Source organism: Hemiscyllium ocellatum, chromosome 5 (genome assembly GCF_020745735.1).
Source record: "Hemiscyllium ocellatum isolate sHemOce1 chromosome 5, sHemOce1.pat.X.cur, whole genome shotgun sequence".
Taxonomy (NCBI): Eukaryota; Metazoa; Chordata; class Chondrichthyes; order Orectolobiformes; family Hemiscylliidae; genus Hemiscyllium; species Hemiscyllium ocellatum.
In genome coordinates this window covers 93,584,344-93,589,203 of record NC_083405.1, presented here as the reverse complement: position 1 = coordinate 93,589,203, position 4,860 = coordinate 93,584,344, and the positions used below count along the sequence as shown (strand labels likewise).

General features: G+C 35.5%; 1 non-coding gene across 1 annotated transcript; it reads left to right on the top strand.

The window, feature by feature from the left end:
- Window positions 1-3,887: 3,887 nt before the first annotated feature.
- trnan-guu (transfer RNA asparagine (anticodon GUU)) lies at window positions 3,888-3,961 on the top strand. Its single transcript has one exon. It is a non-coding gene; the product is annotated as a tRNA-Asn (tRNA).
- The last annotated feature ends 899 nt before the right edge of the window (window positions 3,962-4,860 follow it).

Genomic DNA, 4,860 nt, shown 5'->3' with positions numbered 1-4,860 from the left:
GTAATTTAAAAAAAAAGTCAATAATCCAGCCATTTGCGAGAGCTAAAGATATTTCTTCTACTGGGCAAGTGAAGGGCAGCAACAAAAAATGTTTGACCATATTTGGATGATGGATGTCAGAGTGTTTGCAAATAAGCTACAATGACTGTATAAAGATGGTAGCAAACAGTAGATGAGCATGATGTATGATAATAGATATCACATCTTTTATACAATATTATCTAACAACAAGTCATAGCAGCCCCAACTCTGATCAACACAGTATGTATAGTTTTTTGTTTGGCATGACAGTAGATTGCGAAACTGATGTTGAGCAAAAATAAGTTCGTATCACATTGTATCAGCTACAAGCAGAAATTATATACAGCAGTAAAATGCTAAATGTAACTTTATGCCCTTTCTCATTTCTTCCTATTGCATACCTAAATATCTTGCAAAAGCATCACTTCTTCTATGAATGTTAGAAAATGTGATTTTCATTAAACGATTACAAAATCTCATGGAAAATATAGTGTAATTTTTCCCAGGTTAAAGAGTTAAAGCTAGTTTTACTGAATCGAATAGCTTAAGTGAGTCAATTTCTCACTATTGAGAGTTGCTATCAAAAACTTAACATGTATTGTTGAATTAACGTCATCCTTTAATGACAATAGGAATTGATTTTAAAATTTTTAGCTTTAAAATTCATGTTTCATATTATTATTTAAAAAGCTATTCACTTTTTAGCCAACTGTAGACAAAATATGAAATTGGGGATATGACTGTTTTAAGTTGTGCAATTCAACAAGAGCATAGTAAAACAAGTTAGTTAATTTTTTTTACTGAATGCTGTCCATATAAAATTGAATTCCTAATTAATGCATTTAGTCTTATGTCATGATATTGTGGATTTAAAATATTATCTATGGAATCTCTCTCTTTTTTTAAAATTATTAGTATACTCTCTAAACATTTGCCTGAGTCATCTGTGCGTATGCTTGCTTGTTTATAAAAGCATAGGCATGAATAATGAAACTCTTTACATTCAGATGCTTAATGTGCACAATTGGTCATTGGATTTTGTAAGTATGGCCTCCAGACATTGATGTGGAAAGTTTGTATCAACCACATGTGGTTAATTCAAATGGGAGTTCTATGCTGTATGAATGTAGATCAGCTGCAATCCAATTGTTTTACATTGATTCTGATGGTTGGACAAACCTCCCATATGTATCCTTAGGCTCATCTGAGGACTATTGTTCTGAAAAATAGTGATTCTATAAGCCAATAGAGAAATGACGTAGGTTATACAGAAAGATTGGTGTCTGTGCATTTTGATTTTAAACCATTAAAACTCAATATTTTCAATTACTGCTGTGGTGTAATATATTGCAATCAATATAATAGTTTTATAATTTTAGATATGAATGTTATACTTCAGCCATTTAGTCCCATATATAGTAAATTATTTTGTTCAAATTAATCCTAACTTTTTTTTTCTTACAAACAACAGTAAAGTAGTAACTGCTTTTGATCCATTAACTGATTTTTAAAAATATTTAACTTTTATAAAAAGATTATAGCCTTTTTTTAAAATGCCATTCATTTTCAGACAAACCTGGTTTTAATTTTACAGATTTATTGGTGAATAATGTTTCTTGAATAATTTTCCCACCTTCATTTAAGAATACAGCATTACTTTGTAGTGGGGGTTGCCATCTGGCCTATATAATCTGATAAAGCGAAAACATACACTTTTTTACTGAGGTATCTTGCTATAGATCCAATCCACCATTCATGTAAAGAACTGAAACATATGGTGTTTATGCATTGATTTATAACAAGACTAATTTTGATTGTGATTTATGCTTGTTTCTCATTTTACTATTCATTAAAGTAATCAAAATACCGCAACCCTATTGAATGAAATGTCACAGAATGATAATCTCTCTGCACAACAGGGAAGGTATAGATTTAATGCAGGATATCTAAATCTTTCATTTTGTAATAAAGGAAGTATTACAATTGCAATATATATAGTTTAAACTGTCTTTGTTGCAGATTTTAAGGGATTATTTCTATTTGTCTTTGGTTACTACTGGAATCAAAAGCACAATCTATAAATATTTTAACTCTATTTTGTGATTCAACAACAAGGATTGAATGTCAAAGTGGGCATTTAAGTGTGGCTCACTATTCCTCAGGTTGTATGCGGCCCTTTTTTAATTTTAATGGATATGAAAATCTAATTATGCTTTAACTGTTCTTTTATTCAAATTGTAAAACAAAACATGTCAGTCTTTTTAGCAAAGCTTGTTTAAAAATTTTTTCGAACAATTAACTGGGCAATATAAATAGTTGTTAGAATTTTTGGGTAATTGTACCACATCAAGAAAACATTATCTTTGAAATTATCATTTTCATACAATTGATTTTATCTCTGACACCGTGGGAATGAAAAATAATTATCCTAGTATCACACTAATTATCACATACATTATTGTCTTTTTAAATCTTTTATGACCATGTAAAATGATATCAGCTTGTCTGTGACTTTAAACTAGCCATTAGACTAAAATACAGGTGTTTAAAGTCTGCTGTTCCTGGAAAGAGGATTTCAGGCCATAAGAAATGAAGTATAATCCGTACAATACTACATTTAGTCCTAACTCTATTTATCAGAGCAAGGAAAAAATGCAAGCACCAAATCTAAACGGTTATCTTTTATACCTACTGGCATTTTCTCATTTCAAGAAGTGCATTGTTCTTTGTTAGTTGCCGCTGGATTTAACTTTAAAATTATTACATTTTTATTTTTTATATCGTTCGTACTGAGATTTAAAGTATCTTTTCAGTGTTTGATTAATGCGCTATTCTTTTGATACTGTAACTTCGATCTATTTCGGTAGCAGCACATAAAGGCGGAAATTCATCACGTAGCATACAAAATGGCAATAACATCGGAAACATGTAGTTTAGACTTTTCCAACGCGATCTTTTGAAAATTGAAATAAAATCAATTAGCAAGTCGTTTTACTTAAATTTAACCTGTCTAAAATTCTACTAAGTGGCTGTTGATTGCAAGCCGCTTGAAGTACAAAACATTAATATGACTGCCGAGATAGCAACGTAAATTTGATTCATTAAAATATTTTATTTGCATTTGACCATTTGCCAGATCTACCAATGGGCATATGTGTGTTTCCGAGGAAATTTTGAGGTGATCGATGATTGAGCTGCCAGCCCAATTTCCAGGGATTGGTGGTGGGCGGTCGCGCAGTCGGCGCTGTTTCACTCCTGACTAATCCCCTCCTGGGATCCATTCGGTCGGCAGGTGACGCTCTTCACCTTTTTCTGGGCTCGCGAAGTATTAAAATGTTTTAAGCGGAAGGAGGCCGCTGTTTATAATGACCATGATTTATGGAAATCCAAACTGGTGGTTTTCGATCGTCCGCTCTCTTCCCGACCCCACCCCCCGCCTTGTTGCAAAACGCGGCTCTGGGTCCTCATTAGGCAAAGCATTGACCGCAGTTAAAGCGGCCGATGTGACAAAAAGCTCCCCCCCCCCCACCCCCCGTCTCTCTCTCTTCACCCCGCTCCCCGCCCCCACCCCCAGAACCAGCCCCGCGCTGAAAATGAACCTCTCGAGCAGGGTGCACCAACAAACTGGTGGCTGGCTGGGAAATGGGGTGAATTCCCCCTCCCGTAATGTTTCTTTCTTTTTGATCTTATCGCCGGGGAATAATGCAACTGCAAAGTCGGCGCATTTCAAACGATAATTGGTTTAACTGGAAATTTACCATTGCTCACGCGATATACAACACACGCACAGTCACACACCAAGGTATACACACACACATACACACACACCCTGTTATCCTCACTATCGGATGTACCTCCGCAAGTTCGTCTCTGTGGCGCAATCGGTTAGCGCGTTCGGCTGTTAACCGAAAGGTTGGTGGTTCGAGCCCACCCAGGGACGCTCTTTATGTCACTAACCTTTTTTCTCCCTTTTGTTTTACACGCTGTTTCCGTCCATACATTTTGTACCCTATTAGGAAAGCTTTGAAAGTGAGTAGGATTCATTTGAATACTAACATCCACGTTTAATTCGACTGAAGACGTCTTTAGCCGAACAGCCAGACACCCGTAACCTGTTCTCACGTAAACGGTGCGTGATCGGATATTTTTTTTTAAAAAGAGCAACTAAATTGAGGAATTGTATGTTTTTTTTTGTAAATAACAGCTGTGTAAAGAGAACAGCCACAAAAGTTTCAAAATCAAAATCGTCCGTCTTGCTCACTGTTTTGTGCAAGGTCAGTTTCTCAACATTTCAGCGGAAAAGAATTGCCATACGTATAAGAACGCAGCCTCAAAATTCACCCAAATGGATGTTTGTTCTCCTTTTTTTAAAATTACAAAAAAAAAATCTCATCAGACCCAATAGTGCTAAAGCTGAGTCTCTTCCCTTCTGGGCCGAAACAATTCTGTGACTCCCTGATTCTCTTTGATTCTGTGATTGGGGTTTTCGGCCAACACTCCCAGCAGAGCTTCGTGGTTCACCAAATAAAGACAGGAGAGTCAGGGGTTTACAATTCCTGTTCGGTTTTGAGCGCAGTACAAACGTTTCAAGCTTAGAATGATACCAATACAAAAAGTAAACATTATTCTTAAAGCGTTAGTACCCAAGCACTCGAGAGAACTGCTTGTAAATCCCTTTCAAGCATTTGAATCGAATGATTTTTTTGGGTCATGCGTCAACGACTCTAAACATTGTAACATGTATAGATGAGGTCAGTATTAAGTGTATGAAAATAACCATTTACAACTGTTCAGAACATTCGAGGGAAAGATATTTCATTTACTCTGATCAACAATCCT